This window comes from Microcebus murinus, chromosome 4 (genome assembly GCF_040939455.1).
Source record: "Microcebus murinus isolate Inina chromosome 4, M.murinus_Inina_mat1.0, whole genome shotgun sequence".
NCBI lineage: Eukaryota > Metazoa > Chordata > Mammalia > Primates > Cheirogaleidae > Microcebus > Microcebus murinus.
In genome coordinates, this window is record NC_134107.1 from 111,590,551 (window position 1) to 111,609,391 (window position 18,841).

Here is an 18,841-nt window from a genome sequence, read left to right on the forward strand (position 1 = left end):
CCCGGATGTGGGGGTTGTAGAATATCTCTGCCTTATAACCACTAAAGGCAGCCTCGTACAAGGCTCGGTTCTGCCCAGGCAGGCTCTGCACTCTGGACATAGAGCACGGGAGACTTGTGCAGGGAGAGACTGACAAGAAGTGGGCAGGTAGGCAATGGGACCCACCAATCCCTGTCTTCTGTCTCCTTAATTACACAGGTGGAGATAAGTGGCAGGAATGGGAACAGCTCCTATCTCAGCCCAGACCCCAAGGCTGGGACAGAGACTTTGGAGCCCAGGGCGGGCTCCGGGTCGCAGGAGAGTGTGGAAGGCAATGTTTCTCTGCCTTAAATACGTCAAGGGCAATCTCCCCTGTAGTACTGCCCCATCCAGGCAGGGTCCACTCTCTGAGCAGAGTCAGTGGCACTTGTGCAGCAAGTGACGGTCCAATATCAAATTGGTGGAGCAGGGGCGAATACCAGCACTCTCTCTGCACCTCCCCTCCAAACCCTGAGCCCAAGTCAGCGCTGGAATGTGGGGGCGGGAGCGGTACCGGAGGGGAGGGGGGTCCTAATGGATCAAGGAGTCTAACTTTGCGCACTCTGACCTCTCAGTGCTATCCCAAACCTCCTCTATATCCAAAGTCAAAGCCTCCTTCTGTGTAATCTCCCCTTAACCTTGACCTGGGAGTGTTCTGCAGGGAGATGCCCGAGTGGGCTCTGGATCCTGCTGCGAGGAGAGCGGTTGCTGGGCTCGGACCCTCCCCCGCCTTAAACCGCGGCCGCTGTGTGCTCTGGCGACTCAGCGTGTTCCCTGCTCTAGTCTCCTCTCCACACGGCTTAGTCCCACGCTGCCACTTCTCACCAACTTCAGGCACCTCCTGGCCTACGTGGAAGTGGAGCTCGGTGTAGGAGGGGGTGTCTCTCAGCGCCAGGTAGGACTGGTGCCACTGCCAGCCAGCAGCGGCTTAAACAACGCATCGCTCCCTCCCTGTTGTGTGCCTCCGAATCCCCGAGTTTTGCGGAAGAATAATCAATTCACCTTTGCTTTAGGCTACAAATGGTCCTATCCCTCCGTTTCCTGGTGGATGTCTGCAGGCTTGCGAAGCTGGTCCCGTGGAAGTGCAGATCGCTCGCGTGTGGCTATCCGCTTTCTTCACTTTTCACTCTGGGAGCAGAGAGCTAGGAGGGCACCCCTACTCCGCCATTTTTGAGAGTCCCTGATTAACTACATTTTAAAAAGTTGATTTTTTCTGGAACATCAAGGCTTATAAGCAGGCAGTCATCTTTTAGTGAGTAAGAGTTAATCGGCCCTAAACTGGAGTGGGGTGTGAGACAGTGCACAGCAGGCTGTCATCGTCTGTCCGTGCTGCTGTCACAGAACACCTGAGACTGGGCAATTCATAGTAAACAGAAATTTGCTGGCTCACAGTCCTGGAAGTTGAGGAGTCCAATATCAAGGTTCTACGTCTGGCGAGAGCCTTCGTGCTGCGTCATCACGTGGCAGAAGGCGAGAGGGCAAGAGGAGGCCGGATTCGTCGTCCTTTTATAAAGCACCAGTCCCACCCATGAGGACAGAGCCCTGTGAGCCGGTCACCTTGCAACAGCCCCGCCTCTTAATACAATCACAATGGCGATTAAATTCCAGCATGAGTTTGGGAGGGACACACGTTCAAACGGTAGCAATGTGTAAAACCAAAAGACGATTGTTTATGTTGAAGGTCAAGTGCCTTGCCCAGAAACAGGAGCACCGCTGAGTGGCCGTCCGGCGGTCTTCTCATAATACAATGACACAGAAACTCAAAGACAGTGTGTTGGTTGTTACCACCTTTGACTACCAGCAATTTATCGTGAGTCAAAGAGCTATTGCCCATTAAGGAACTGAAGGGCACGAGGTCTGAAATGCCTCCTTCCTTCCAGGTCTAGCATAAATACCACCTCTTCTTAAAGTCTCCCCACCTCCTGACAGGAATTAATTCCTCCCTCCTCATTACTCTCATTGGGTAATTAACTTCCCCCTCTTCATTAATCCCACCTTTTCTGTGGTGTTTCTCAGAGTCTTCCGTATAATATTCTTAGCTAGTTCTCTAATAAATGCCATATCTCCTTGTGACAGCTGCCACGTCCTGCTCAGTGCCGTGCACTTCACGGTGCCCAGCAAGCTGCCTGGGACCGGCAGAAGCTCAACAAATAAAAAGTGCATTGAAATGAACAGAACTATCTGGGTCTCTCAGGACAATTTAAAGCAACAAATGATATAATATTATTCCTTGAAGACTTGATTTTCATATTTGATGGACAAGCCTCATATACTCTTGGACCAAAATATAAAATTATCAAGCAGGACACAATTAAGCAGCTTCAAATTAAGAGCCCTTAGAAGAAATGAATCAAAACAGATAAGATTTGAAAGAGATTTCCAAAACTGTTAAGGGAATACCATCTGCATGGTGTTAAAAATTCTTATACATACAATGTGACATTTAGTAATAAAGAAAATTTTTTTAATAAAATTTTAAGTTGCAAGGTAAATATTATTTGTTTCTGTTTTAGGCATGGGGAAACTAAGGCTTAAAGAGATCATGTGATCTTTCCAAGGACACATTGTGCTATTAAATGATTAACATAGGGTCATAGTTAGAGTCCAGGCTATCTTGGCAGTACTTCAGTGGATTCACTTCATAGATTCGCCCAGTAAATGTAACATGGGAGGAAGGGTATAGAGTTTAGGGAAGGTAGGAATAGCACTGGTATGCTAGGTGCTCATAAAATAAAACAAAAGGCCAGGTGCAGTGGCTCACACCTGTAATCCTAGCACTCCGGGAGGCCGAGGCGGGCGGATTGCTCGAGGTCAGGAGTTCGAAACCAGCCTGAGCAAGAGTGAGACCCCATCTCTACTATAAATAGAAAGAAATTAATTGGCCAACTAATATATATAGAAAAAATTAGCCAGGCATGGTGGCGCATGCCTGTAGTCCCAGCTACTCGGGAGGCTGAGGCAGGAGGATTGCCTGAGCCCAGGAGTTTGAGGTTGCTGTGAGCTAGGCTGATGCCATGGCACTCACTCTAGCCTGGACAACAAAGTGAGACTCTGTCTCAAAAAAAGAAAAAAAAAAAAAAAGACAAAGAAAACTTGTCTCTACGACTCTATGACCCCTGGGTTATTAATGAGATCAGCAGCTTCCTGACCTCAAGCCATTTACCCACCTAGCCAACCAATCCAATGTTGGCATTTCCTAGGGCTTCCAGGCTCTGCTGGGTGTGGTCACCCAGCATCTCTTCCTCTGGGGTGAGTTGATCACTTGATTCAGAACCACCTTATCAGGTCTAATAACCGAAGCTTTAGTCCACCTGAATCTCCGTGTGTCTTAGGGGCTAGCCCCTTTTATATCATCTGGCCTTGACAAAATCAAGTTTCCTCTCTCTCCCCCCAGCCTTCCTGGACTTAATGAGGTTTTCAAACTATAGTTCAGGCTAAATGTTTGCCCATTTCAGTCTCAATGGAAGTAGAAAATTTCTCTGGAGAAGAGTCGTTATGTACACATGCGGTTCCATGGCTCCTCTGAGCCCAGCTGCTGGGATGAACCTGAGCTAGAAGCTTAATGCAATGTGAACTTTAACGTGACAATTAACTCAGGTACCTTTTCCCTGAGGCAATTAGCTTCTGCTCTTCTGTCGAACCGAGATTTCAGTACTGGCAGCAGGCAGGAAATGAATGTCACCGTCACAGTCATAGTCAGTCAACTTAGACTTCCACCCACAGGGGCCTTTCAAGTCACCATTTCTTTGCATCTTTCATGCTTGGGGACCCAAGATTTCCTTTAGGTGCTATGATTACATTAGAAGAGAAATAGTCACCAGCAGCTCCAAAGCCAAGCCAGACTTCTCAACATCTGGAGAATGCTGCCACTCTGCCTTCTCATGCTGGCATTTCTCAGTGCCCTTAATAAATAAATGAAACTCCGTATCTTCCTACATTGATATCTCTAAAGGGTAGCTGCTTGGGGATGTATATTTGTGTTATTGTCCACCAGGGACTCCCTGCAGTGGTGGAATGTCCTGCATCCAAGCTTGGCAAGAGATAAATAGTGAAAAACAACCAATTTGGGAAATGTGAAGAAAAACATTCAAGACATATCTCTAAATCAATTTTAAAATGTACTAAACTCAAAAAGAAGAAAAAGGAAAAAACAGAAAAGAAGGCTTGGCATATGAGAACCTGCAGAGAAGGACCAGGCCAGTGGTGTGCTATACCCTCAAATCTAAGCTACGGAGATACAGAGAGCCAGCCACCCTTCACCCAGAGAACCACGGGAAGAGATGTGACTGCAGTAGGAAAACCTCAGGTTAGTTATAAAAAATGTCCTTTCTGTGGTGCTTATGAGGACCTGGAACAAATGAGTAAAATATAATTTCAGAAAATTCTCCTAGAGAACATTAGAAAAGTGTATTAAAGCAATTCTGCCACAAACAGGATCTATAGGTTCTGGTGACTCAAGTGTGTGCTAGATATCAGCAGTTTGGGCATCACACAGTAAGTAGCTGGTTAAATCGCAAAATCTTGGCTGTTACCCCAGACATACTAAATTAGAATCTGCATTTTAAAAAGATCCATTTATACATTAAGCATCAGGTCTAGATTAGCAGCAGAATGTATCTATGGTTTAGAGAGCAATAATGGTATACAATAGTTCCGCCGCCCCCAAGAAAATAAACTTCCCAGCCTGCAAAGCTAGAGATTCTCTCCTGTTTCCCATTTCCTTTCTGGTTCCTTCATCCTGCAGTGTTCACTGTTGCCCGCATGCATCTTCAGGCGCACCGATGACCTTGAACTGCAAGGCGAACCTGGGGTTATGACCTTGGCCACACTCATTCCTGAATGCCTAAGCATCCCGATATTGTGATTTTAATTTTCAAGGAAGTGTTTTAAAAGCTATGCCACGTTCATGCATGCACAAACAAACAGGTATAAACACACACAAATAGAATGAGTTTTGACAAAAAAAATAAAATCACTCTATTGATTTATGTAATGAAATAATGTTGTCCCAATATTATTTATTGGCTTGTCTAGTCTCCCTTCTTCTCTTTAACTTTTATTTAGAATGATTTAGCTGTTGATTAGGTATAGAAAAATCTTGGTGGGTATTAAGCCACCTAAAAATCTTATTTTCAAAATTACATTCATTAATATTTTACAGCATATTGACAAGGACTCTGCGTTTTGTTCCTGGACACATGTCAACTGTATTTATCAAAGAACTGCCATGGTTCTTCTCTGTTTGACTTAAATGTGACCAGTGAGGGCAGCCCCAGAGGCTGGTGCTCCTGGGGCTGCTTTTGCCTCCTCTTGATTCCCAGACTGCGTCTTCCTGCACCCTCCTTGTCGGTGTTTGGCAGAGCTCATTGCTCCCGTGGGGCCGGAGAAGAAAGGCTCAAGCAAGATGCCTACTCTCATAATATATTGATGGGAATACTCGGAAAATAGCAACGACCTGAGATTCATAGAATTTTGAAACTCTAAAGGGATTTATAGATCACCTAGCTCAACTCCATTCTGCTTATTGGAAGAACTAATGGGAGAAGGAGTATATACAGCCCCAGCCCATGTAGCTATTTAGGAACAGAACTGGGATACTTACCTGGTTCTCCTAATTTTTGATACAATTACCTGTTTCATACAAACACACACACAAAATCCATCTTCTAAGACTAAATCATATATTCACAAGTCCACATGTACCCGAAAAGGTCAGGGATCATGTCTCTGCTGACCGTCACCATGCTCCCTGTGCACAGCCACAAGGAAGCACGGAAGGCATATTTACTGAACAAGTGAGCAGCTGTTGCTGTTTTTTTCTTTTTCAATCTTATGCTCATAACTCAGCATTGTCAAACAATTTAATATGCAGTCTGGCTATGTCCTGATCTAATAATGTATAATATTCCTAGCCCCATATGAACCTCTCCAGTGTTCCCCGTCATAACATGAGTGGTGAGTTAGGTTTCCAGAGGTAGTGAGGGGCGTCTGTGTTTTCTGGTCCCAACGCATGCTGTGAGATACCCTAAGCATTAAAGGGACAGGCCGAGCAGGAAAGAAAGTTTTCTGGATGAATGTGGGTAAAGTAGACATGAGAGATGATCGAGGAGATGGGTACGGGGCATTATGGATCAAGCGATTTCTGAATGTACCTTTCTACTTCTTATTTCTTAGTTAAAATACCAAAATACTGGTAAGAAAAGAAAAAAAAGTGTGTGGGGGGAGAGAGGGAGAAAGGCCTAATGCTAATTTGTTTTTCAGAGATATGTGGGCCTGGGCAGTCATTGTTTTTAAATTTTTTTTTTCTCCACACTTCCCAACCTTGATACCGGTTACCACCACACCACAGTGCCCAGTGTCTCGGCCGTGTGTGTGAATCACGGGAAAATAGTAGGATGGAGGATAAACACTATGGTCCCCATTTTCCTGCTGTGGAAAATGATGAATAGTATAGCGTCATTTATGGATTTAAAAGTATTATATCATTCTAGTCACACTACCTAGTTTATTTCTATAATACATATTGTTTTCTTATAAAGAGTCAAGGTCAAAACAAAAGGCAATATTGGATGAACCCATTTTTTCCACTACCACTGACACAAGTTGTAAAGATGGACTGTATTTTGAGCCATGGTAATTTAAGACAGCGACATGTTGAAGTTTATTTCTGACATATAGGAAAACAACCAGCTTGGAGGACAACTGATGATTTTCATATTTCTAATTAATATGATTTACTTGACAAAGGAAAAACCAAACAGATAAAAAAAAAAAAAACATGACTTAATTTTAGTCATTAGGTTTACATATTGCTGAAGAGTTTTCCATCCTGGTTTATATGCCATTCTGTTCTCACCTGAAAATATCACAAGCACCAGAGGCCACACACTCTATCTGCATCATACTGAAGTTTTAGTATCTTAAAATATAAGGAAAGTGATATATACTTTCAATACTTAAATGAATGAATCAAAAACTTCTCTCACATTTACTAATAAATAGCTAAAATGTGTTGAATGTTCAGTATTTGCCAGGCCCTGTGCCATTTAATTTTCACAATAACTATTTATGTATGTTGTTACTATCTTACTTTCCAAATGAGAAAATTAGGGTTCAGAGAAAATACAGTTAGGTCACGTAACCTGTATCTGAAGACAGGAGATGAAAACCCGGCTTTGTTTAACTGCTGAACACGAGCTCATAAGGAAAGATGTGCTTTTCAGAAAAGTCAAATAAATAAATGAGTTTAAGGAGAGCCCACATCAGCTTCAGAACCCACATCCATCAATTTTCTGTCTCGATTCCTTTCAGAGATGAAGCCCAGGCTCAGGGTGTCCAAGCTGCTCGTTCTCTGGGTGAGGGTTGACTAGTGACGCGACTGAGCGCATGCCGCTCGCTGGCCCAGCGGGACCTGCAACCCAGATTTCTGAATCGTCCTGCATTGGCAGTCGCTTTACTATCCCGCTCTGCCCCTCAACAAAGCAGAGATAAATTCAGACTAGATGTAGAATCATAGCAATGAATGTAAAATTTGAGTCATTTCCCAGTCTCCTCAATCTTCCAACTTAAACTGGCAGCCAGCCCCCCAGGAGCTATCCTCAGAATTAAGCCCCCTTGGCCACGTCCCGTTGTCCCAGCCATTCGGAAACGATGCCTCTGCGCCATCACTGCCAGCAGCACATGCATCTCCACGCCGACCCCAACGTGCCTCATGGAGTTCAGGCAAGCGCCTCCATATCCTCCATCTCTCCTTCAAGGTTCGCTTCACCTCTCGTCCTACCTAAGGTTTTTACTTAGGAATGCTACTGCCCGCCCCTCCGCTGACACAGACTGCTGGACTGGATGGTTAGGGGAGGTGCTGGTCTTGTTCCTCCTTTCTACTTCTGGATGATTCTTTCACAGCTTTTCTTCCAACACTCTATCTCCTCTGGAGTTCCTGCCGCCAGGCCACTCCACTCCTGCCCCGCACTGTCTGCCATCTGCCCTCTGTCACTCCTGTCATCCACGGAGGCTCTGTGCCCTTGCTCACTATCTATGCCCCCATCTTCATTCTTGTCACCGCGGGGGACTTCACATCCCTAGGCACTCCCTCTCGCACTCCCTGTCCTTCGGCGGCGCCTTTACTTGCTCACTTCCAAAGCGACGCCCCCTCTGCCCTGCCACCCTCTGGTCGCCATCATCTTCTTGGCTTTGCCATTGTATCAGTCCAGAATCGAAACCCAAATGATTTGAAATTATCCTCTTCATTCATTTATTTGTTTTTTTTCTATCTATTCTTTCTTAGCCTGCACTAGATTCTAATTTTCTTCAAAATAAGGACCTCGTTTGTTTAGCTCATCACTTAATCTGCAGAATCTAGCACAGTAACTAGCGCAAAACAGGCACTCAGTAAATATCTGATAAAGAGATGGGCATGTTAACATGCTGCATCCTACACTTAGCAACATAACAAATACAGAATCATCAACTCTCTTACAGCTTGTCAATAAGAAACACAGCATGTCCCAAATATTTAATATATGCTAAGAAGTTGGTAATTTTACTGAGTGATAAAGAAAAAGTATAAAATTTCCCATCTCTCAAATAACTCACAATTTACTGGAGAACCACATCTTAGCTATAGAAAGTGACAGAAGAAAATGTCACTATGAAATAAAATGCTAAATCATAAGTTATGAAGAGTAGCTGTGATATGTGTTTATTCATTTGGTGTTTCATTCGTTTTTTTATCCATTGGTGTATCCATTTAGCCAACAAATCCTTACTGTGCTCTTTCTACGTACTGAGCTCTCGGGCACTAGAGTTTCAAAGTTAATAAAGTATTAAATCTATTTAAGTCACATCACTTCCTTAGGAGAGAAAGACATGGGAAATTTTCCCTTAAAAACAGAAAAATAAAATTTTCACTTCTCCTGAAGTGCCTGTAGTCCCAGCTATTTGGGAGGCTGAGGCAGGAGGATCGCTTGAGCCCAGCAGTTCGAGGCTGCAGTGAGCTATGATGATGCCACTGCTACTTCAGCATGAGCAACATAGCCAGACCTCATTCTCTAAAAACAAAAGAAAACGGAGAACTATGGCTCGCCTCGAGTGAAACATGCCCTGCTCACTCTCAACGAGCCCCTTCCCCACACAGCTTCCAGCAAGAGAGGACTTCCACACACAGCCCTGCCAGTCGCTGTGACCCTTCTCAGAGCTCTCTTTAGTGATAGCTGGTAGAGGCGTCCTCAGAGACAGCCAACGTTTGGGTTACATTTCCCTTGGCATAAGCAAACAAGAAAAGAGGAAGTACAAGAAAATTGACTGACATATTTGCTTTAGGAACATGTATTTTCATCTTGACCAGGTATGTTTCTGAGGCTTCCATGGTGAGACTGCCAACCATTCAAAATTAAAAAATGAAAACAAACAAACACACTGTGTGTCTTTCAGAGCTTTCTGTAAACCCACCTGAGGACTTGGCTTACAGCAGAAAAACTGGTGCTCTCTGAAAATGAAAGTAGAAGGAAAGAGCGCTGCCAGTTAGGGTGAGTGTCGCTGCAGGTCAACGCGCCAGTGGGCGGGTGGAGGCGTAAGCCCGCGACCCTGTGCGGGCCCCGGCCGGCTCGGTCCTCCGCGTCGCCGCATCGGGTCCGGCCCGGTCTGCACACCACAGAGCCCAAGCGAAGAGGAAAGAGTGGCCTTGCTTTCCATGAGAAAAACGAAAATCTTCTAAAGTTTCTCAACAGACAGTCTCTCAAATTCCCACAGTAAGAATCTATCCGTTCTGGAAGGCGAGTCACAGCAGGGCGGGCGGACGCGCCCACGACCCCGACCCCGCACCTGCTGGGCGCGGCCGCGGGAGGGAGGAGGCGCAGCAGGTGCGCCCGCGCAGCCAGCAGAGCGGCCCTCAGGGCACTGTCGCCCGTCGGGTTCACGGTGACCGCCTCCCTGCCAAGGTGCCACATGCACATGGCACTGTTACCCCCGGGCAGGATGGCCACCATCTGGCCCCACAAAAGGCTACAGGCTGTGTGCCCAAGCCTGCCCCTGCAGGACCCGCACCCGGGCCCGCGAGGGCAGAGCGAGCTGAGCAGAAGTTCCGAGCCCCAGATTCGCAACGTTGTCCGGGGTCAAAGCACAGATTCGAAGCAAAAGTTATTAGGACTTTTAAGATGGTGACTGAAGAGCCTTAAGCCTGAGTGCTCAAGGCCACCCCTTCTGAGGAGGGCCCTGTGTGACCGCCCTGGCCGTGTGCCCATAAACTGGCCCTGGGGTGTGGAGGATGGGGCTTGGAAGCACGTGGGAAGACACCAGACACCAGTCAAAGCGGGCAGGTTTTGACCAGAGGTGGGAACTGAGGAATTCCAGAGCTGGCGCGACATTAGAGCCATCCTCACGCCCGCCAGCGGCCCGCGCTCTGGGAGGGGCACACCCCGCCCCGCCGTGGCCCGCACCAGCCGCCCCGCGCCCCGGAGACTCGCGCACACCCCGCCCCGCCGTGGCCCGCACCAGCCGCCCCGCGCCCCGGAGACTCGCACACACCCCGCCCCGCCGTGGCCCGCACCAGCCGCCCCGCGCCCCGGAGACTCGCGCACACCCCGCCCCGCCGTGGCCCGCACCAGCCGCCCCGCGCCCCGGAGACTCGCGCACACCCCGCCCCGCCGTGGCCCGCACCAGCCGCCCCGCGCCCCGGAGACTCGCGCACACCCCGCCCCGCCGTGGCCCGCACCAGCGCCCCGCGCCCCGGAGACTCGCGCACACCCTGCCCCGCTGTGGCCCGCACCAGCCGCCCCGCGCCCCAGAGACTCGCGCACACCCCGCCCCGCCGTGGCCCGCACCAGCCGCCCCGCGCCCCGGAGACTCGCACACACCCCGCCCCGCTGTGGCCCGCACCAGCCGCCCCGCGCCCTGGAGACTCGCGCACACCCCGCCCCGCCGTGGCCCGCACCAGCGCCCCGCGCCCCGGAGACTCGCGCACACCCCGCCCCGCCGTGGCCCGCACCAGCCGCCCCGCGCCCCGGAGACTCGCACACACCCCGCCCCGCCCCTCCTCCCTGCCGAGACCGCACACCGCCAGGGTGGAGAGCAGAAAAATAAAAGCGAAAAGATCATGCTATTGGACCAAAAAGAGTCAAAAAGAAGAATGACTGCCAGCTCATAAGGAGAGACTGAGTCCCCATCTAAAAGGGATCGTGAGCGCTCTCTCCACACCTGCCGAACCTCTCAAACATTCTTGAGTGTCAGCACGCGGCGTTTCCAGCGCATCTGGGTGAGCGAGAGCAGTCACAGCCTGCAGAGGAGAGTGACTCTCTACGCTTTAGTTTTAATCTGGTGGGCATGAAATGCTCTGAACTGCCTGCCCTGAGGTCTCAAGGCTGTGCCCTTACACACTTTCTACCTTTAAAAGTGCTCAAGAGACGAGAGTGCACGCCCTCCCATGCAAGGCTCACAGGCGTCAGGAAAAGGGAAGAGCAGCTCCCTTCAGGGGGTCGCCCATCCCACCGACCTCCTGCGAGGCCTGTGTCAGGGCTGGAGCTGCAGAAGACTCGAACCTATTTTCAACCTTCGGTCCAAGACCTGACACCTGACTAAAAAGGACTGGGAAATAAAGTATTTTGATTAAGCTATAGTAATACATAAAAAGAGAGATTTAGAATAATCAAATGCTAGAAGGAACTATACCAATATTTTAGCTATGTGCCATGGAGCCATGGGTGATTTTTATTTTTTCTTTGGCTTGTATATTGTTCCTGTAACAGAGAGGATGGTTTGAAAAAGAAAAAAAAAATCTTCTGTCTCTTTAAAATCTCTCCACCGTTTAAAGTGTTTTCTGCCTCTCACCCTTTTCAGAACTAAAGCCACCGCCCCCGCCCCAGCCAGCAGTCGGGCGGGGCAGGGGGGCGTTTTGTCCTGTGCACTGCAGGAGACAGCTCGGCAAAGCCACCCTGGTGGAGGCCCAGGCGGCAGAGGTCCGGGACGTCCTGGAGGCTCTGGCCTGGCTCCAGACTGTGGGGGCCCAACAGATTCTGGAGATGAAAGGATGGGAAGCATCAACTGTAGTTGACAGCAATACCCTGAACCTGAGAACGCTCCCCTTAAAAGTAAGAGGCATTAAGGTTGGGATATCAGAGGCCTCAGGGAGCATCTCTAACTTGGAGTTCTCGTCTGGACACATACGTCTCCGTAACGTATCCAGTTCTACCGTTAGATAAGGCTCCTGCTAGGGGACGCGGTGTAACTCATAATCAAAGGACTGAAGGGGAAACCTTTCCTTCTCTGGGGTTTTCCCAAGAGGCTGAGAAAGAGCTCTGTAGTCTGGCGCAGAAGCTGGTTTGAATGAAGGAGGAGGAGGGGAGGGAGAACCGAGGAAGGGCCTGGGGGTGCGTGAGACTTCCTGGCTTTATTAAAATAAAAAGGGGATGGGGTTCTTTGTCAACTTCGGGGAATTCATGAGTAGCAGGTCAAAGGCCTTGCCCTTCACAGAGACTTTCAGAAAGACTTTCAAGCAGAGTGTTCTGTGTGCATGTCTGGGAAGGAGGAGCAGACGGAAGGAAGCAAGACGCTCTTAAAACAAATGGATCCCCACTATCTGGTATTTAAAGTTCCAAGGGGTGACATTCAGGAGAAATGGGATGCTGGGCATTGCCCCCAAGAGGAATAATCTGCCTGTACCCTTTCCCCGTACAGCTTCACACTGGGAAAGCATCTGCCAGCCAGCTCTTCTGCCTCTTCAACCTTGCAGATGAGATAGGGAGTCGGTTCTGAAGAAGAGATGGTAAGATTTTCCGTAAAGCATTAAGAGAATTGGATTTTCACACTTGCTAACCTGAAGTAATCAAAGAAGAAATCACTTCTAGCTGCTTCGGCCCCTCAGATCAAGGCACTGAGGTGTACCTCACACCCACTGCTGGAACTGAGATTGTGCATGGTGGGTGGTTAGGAAATGCACGAGTAGTCAGTTCACATTCCAGAATGGCTCATTTGGTGCCCCTGACATATGAATAAGTGCTCACGCTGTTGTCAGCTGGAAAGTTTCCCTGAATGTTACTGACAAGTTTGGCACTTGTCCCTGCAGCCAAATGAAGGAGGACAAGCAGTTTGAGAAAAAGGAAAGAGAAGTGTATTACTTTGCCAGCAAATGAGGAGGATGGCAGACTTTCATCTTAAAGTACCATCAATCCTCCCTTTAAACAGAAATACAGAACTTTAAAAGGGGGTTTCAGCTTCAGGCTATTGCTGTTTAACTATGGCTGGTGGTCCTGGTTGGTCTTATCTCCAGTGAAGATGACCTCATGCCCTTTGCCCAAACAGTTCCACTGAGCCATCTCCTGTGGTTTAGAAGAAAGAACAAAGAACACTCATCTGCCCCTCTGGTTACAGGCCTCGGCAAGGATGCAGGTTTTAATTCCCTAAAGGGGAGGAGGAGTCAAAGTAACAGCTTGTAAAAATATTTTGCTCTTTTTCAGACCTTTCCCTATGTCACATGAGATATTCTAGAAATCTGTTCATATCATTTGACTCACTTGCTCATCCCAGCTCCATATTTCTGGAACCAAGGGGAGTGCAAAGTGAAGTGCTCATTTCACCCATTCTCAACATTCTGCCTATTACTACCATCTAATGGGCTTTTATTCTCTGTCCTCCAACTAGGGCAAAACAAAACATTTACAGATTCCTGGAGACTGTCATTCTGTTGAAGAGGTGCTGCCTTGAACCTCCTGCCTTAATTTTTCCACTCCATGCTGCCCAGGCCCAGTGTTGCCACCATTTGATCATGGATCTTAACCAGCTAAATGAGTCTGAGCAAACGTTTAGAACAAACAGCTGGATCTGAGAATGACTGATTTGAAGCTACAAACATACATCAAGGGTGCCCTTTGTTATTTGCTAATGAAGCTGTCCCTTGAACTTGCTGGAGAATCAATTCAGTGTAAATATAAGGATTAGATAGCCCAAGCCCTAGTCAAAGAGAAGGAAAAGAATATGAAAGCAACATGATATCCGTAACATATCTGCAGTTGTTCTTAATCTGGACTGATCATTATTAGAGCCTGAAGAGCTTTAATTTAAAACATATCCATGACCTATTTTTACCCATTGACAATTTTATTTTATTTGGCTGGAGTGCGACCAGGTTGACAACCTCTGCTAGTGATTTTAGATAAATAATAATGAAAAGTAAAGAACAATGATTATATACATTTTATGATGTATAAACTCCTATAGTCAGGTTGAATTGTTAAAATGTGTTTCATACAAGTCAGTTCCCATTTATACATGCAAATAGCAACAGCCAGTGAACTAGATGACATGAGAATTGATAAAACAAACAACACTAAAATCTACATTTGACTTGGTCACATTGAGAATTCAGAAAGTAAAGAACACTCACTGTGAATCGGACACCGTGTAAGGAGCTGGGAGGGGTGCAGATGAGTGCGGCATGGCTGCTACTTCAAAGGCGATCAGGTGCGGTCATGCATGCACTGAGAATTGAACTCTGTTCCAGGCATAAGATGAGAAGCAGTAATGACAACAGACACTCATGCTCTCTTGGAGTTTGCACTCTATCAGAATAAGAATGAAATTTATGTTAGGCTGTGTCATACTTAGGATCATCTACTCTTGGAAACTAAGAAATGGCACTAAGAAATACTGAGGTGTAATATCTGCATAACTCCTTCATTTCTCAGGCTAAGAAATAGTGTCCAAAATGGTGAAATAGCTAATAATGCAAACAGTGGGGCTATTTCTAAAGTCCAGAACAGTGTAGGCTAGACTTATATCTTATCCTTTATCCATGGATCTCTCTACCTCCTTTCCCTTTATCTACCAAGTTATTTTTTTTGTACACAGTGCAGGAAGGTGTAATTAGTTTCCTTTCCTAATTCCAACTCCAAGAAATTGACTATGGTTACCCTGTAAGCAGCATTGCCTTTCTCTAAAAAGAGTAACATATCTTTCCAGTATGTATCGTATACGATAGGAGACAGCAAAATTGTATTTCCCAATCTTGGCAGCAAATTGAAGTCACCTGGAGAGCTATAAAAACTAAACATACATATATGCACCTGTGGATACATACATATATGCATATATTCTTGGGTCACACACCAATAGATTCTGATTTAATTGTGGCTTGGACATTAATTTATTTAATAGCTCCCAAAGTGAGCCTAATATACAGCCAAGATTGAGAACCACTGCGGTAAAAGATAGTGGCTAAAAATGTCTTGGTTTGATTATTAATAAGTTGAATGACCCTGAACAAATTATTTAACTTCTCTATGTCTCTGTTTTCTTATCTTTAATATGAGGATTTTTTAAAAAGCACTTACTTCATAGAGATAACGTATGCAAAAGTACCCAAAACGGAGTGTGAATATATAGTTTTAAATGTGTTATATGTAAATATCATTATTTACAGCAAAATTAGTTTTATAATTATGTTGCCCGTTGTGAAAGGCAATGCTTTTTTTGTTTGTCCCAAATTTCAAATTTCTATAGGTAAATTTCAGAACATCTCCTAATTGCATTCCGACCCCAATCCCACACAAATGCACATAAAATAGCCTGAAAGCACAGATGTGAACGCACACAGTAGTTTAGTGTACTAGACCATGGTAACATGTTTTGTGTGACATTAATATTTTTACCAGATGTTTCTAGGTGTCCCAACTGTAGGGATGGCCCTAGTTGTAGGAACATCCTGATTGGCTAGGTATTGCAGATTTTCAGAACTGAGATATTTAGATATTATGATGTTATGACAGTCATTTCCATATCATTTTCCTATTTGACAAGAATGAAGCCACCTGCAAGCTCAGCAGGCTTGAGGTAAAGAAGCAGAAAACCTGATACTGCATTGCTATTCCTCTCCCTGAAATTCACGCTCTCCTCATACATAGAGATGCACTCACACCACCCACTATTTAGTATATTTATTTTAACTTTTTTCACATGTATGGTCTGCTTTATTTCCTCATCCCCTGACCTGGTATTCTCTTTCAGTTCCTTCTACCTAGGACCTGTTTCACTCCTTCTTCCTGAAATTTTACCCTGCACTTATTTATATTTTTTAACTGATTAATTTTTATAAGTTTCACATATGCCTGAAAAAAGAAAAAAAGGGTTATGGTTGGAACAGGGTACAGTGAGAAACCAGGATGCTTTTCTAGCACTAAAGAGACCTAAAGTCCTATCATGCCTCATTATTTCATTTTCTAGGCTCAATAATTTTTAATCTTTTAGTCAGTTTTCTTTTCCATTCATTTGTCCTTCATAGGAAAGCTCATCTTCTGTTCCATTTGTCATCTGATGAGATCATGAGAATTGCAAAAGCAGACAGCATGGTGCATGGAAACCTGGCAGACTGAGAGCCCTTCTTCTAGCCCCAGCTCTGCCATTGTCATGAGCTGTATGAATCTGGGTGGGTCATTTTACCTATCTGGACCTCACTTGCAAAATAAGTTGACTGAAGTATATGACTTTCAAGATTAACTCCTAACACCCTTGAGGAGTTAATTTGTCAATTAACCAAAACTTCAGAAGTCCTCATATTTAAGACTTTCTTTTCAGAGGTTAGAGAAATGCAATGAAGAATCTGAGATTATCTCTGCCTCCAAGATGTTTATGATTTGAGTGGAGTAGATCTATGCATGACAAGTGAACTAACCGAGTCTGGTTCTTCTACTGCAGTTGAAGCCCACTACTGTCCATCTCTGTCACTGATTACAACCAAAAACTCTGGAGAAAACACAAAAAAACAGGTACTCGGAGACTCATAGTGTAAAAAGAAAAGAAAATACAGGTAGATTTTTGGAGTGAAGTCAAAACTCAGCAACAGTAAAGGAGTAAGTTTTTTGTTTTGTTTTATTTTTTTCTCACAGTTTTGTTTTATTTTTTCTCTAATTATGGAAGCAGTGATGTCAATGTAGTTGAGTAAAACTTCAATAGAAACTGTGTCTTTCTGGTCACAGGAAACTGGAAAAGAAAAGAAAGGGAAGAAAAGGGAGAGGGAGGGCAGGGGAGGGAGGGAAGAAAAGTTGTAGAGACCATAGGAGAATTCTAGAGCAAAGAGAGTTGAAGAAAGTAATACCCAAATTCTGCACGTGAATGCACACAAGTCACATCCAGCATAGCAAACGCCTGGAGAACTGAACTGAGATGTGAACCGTTGCCCACAGAGTAAAACAGGTGACCTTAACTGAATCAACTGCTTGCTGAAAGAAAACAACTACAACAAAAACAGAATTCCTTAGAGCAAGGTTAGCAAACTATAGCATGCAGTGCAATTTGGCCCACTATCCTTAGTGTAAATAAAATTCTGTGGAACACAGCTACACTCATTCACTTATGGATTGTTTATGGATGTGTTTGCTCTACAACAGCAGAGTTGAGAAGTTACAGATACTGCATGGCCCATAAAATCTAAAATATTTACCGACTGGCCCTGTGCAAATATATGTCTTTGACACCTGCTTTAGGAAATTATAACAGGACTCGGATTTTGTATAACACAATATTCTCAATGTCAAGAATAAAGTATTTCTTGACATACAAAGAAACATAAAAATATAACCAATTCTCAAGAGAAAGTAAAATCAACAGATGCTCTGAATGTTGGGACTCTCAGACAAAATCTTTAAAGCAGTTTTTTACCACTATGCTTTATGAAATAAAGGGAAACATTCTTTTTTTTTTTTTTAAATAAAATCAATTTTTATTAATAATAACATTAGTGAACACAAAATACAAATGACTTGGGAAAACATTCTTTAAATGAATAAAAATGGTAAGTTTTTAGCCCATAAATGGAAACTAGGGAATGAAAAAAGTGGAAATGGAAATTTTAGAACTAAGAAATTATAATATCTGAAATAAAAAATTCACTGAATTAGTTTTATATAAGAATGAAAATGACAGAGAAATGTGAGAACTTGAAGTTCATGCTCTAGAAGATATATTAATAGCATATGATCAAAATGAGAGGTAGAGGAGATTAAAACACAATTGACAGAGACTCAGAGATCTGTGGGCCAACAGCAAGAAGTCTGGTATCCATGCTACTGGGGTTACAGAAGGAGAAGGAAGACAGATTAATGTAGAAGGACAAGGGGAGAAGGAGGAGGAGCAACAATGGCTAAAAACTTCCTAAATTTGGTGGGCGAAAGACAAATTTACAAATCCAATCAAAGCTGACCTTCTGAAATATGATAAACAGAAAAAAAGCTAAAAAAAAAAAAGGAAAGAAAAATCCCAGACATATTATAATCATACTGCTGAAAATTAGAGATAAGGAAATGTAAAAACTGAGAGTTGAAAAACATATTACATATAAAGTAACAATTATTCAAATGGTTGCTGATCTCTCATTAGAAGGCAGGGAGGTCAGAAGGCAGTTCCAAAAGAAAAGAACTATCAGCTCCAAATAGTAAAGAAATTCTTTACAACTAAAGGTGAAATAAAGACATTTTCATATTAAAAACAAATTTTAAAAATTTATTGCCAGTATACATCCTTTAAAAATTGCTATAAAAGTTCTTAATACATCAGAAAAAATGATAATCATAATTTTTAAAAACTAGGACTTCAGGAACAAAAGAAAATATCAGAAATAGTAAAATTCTGAGCAAATTTAATAGACATTTCCTCTTAAGTTCCTTAAAATCCACAAGACTGCTAAAAGTAAAAAGTATAACATTGTCTAATAGATATTTAATATATGCAGATGTAATAATATGACAACTACTACATAAAGGGAGAAGGGCAAAGGGATATTTATTTTAAGATTTCCATATTTTATTTGAAGTGGTAAAACATTAACTCTGAATAGATTGTAAAA

The 18,841-nt window shown here is 44.5% G+C and overlaps 1 long non-coding RNA gene across 1 annotated transcript in view; it reads right to left on the bottom strand.

Moving 5' to 3' along the window:
- The window catches only part of LOC142870512 (uncharacterized), a 116,916-nt gene that overhangs the window by 16,749 nt on the left and 81,326 nt on the right, over positions 1-18,841 (bottom strand). The window contains exon 2 of the long non-coding RNA XR_012918866.1: positions 14,390-14,564. This is a non-coding gene — a long non-coding RNA (uncharacterized LOC142870512). The remainder of the gene's footprint in view (positions 1-14,389; positions 14,565-18,841) is intronic.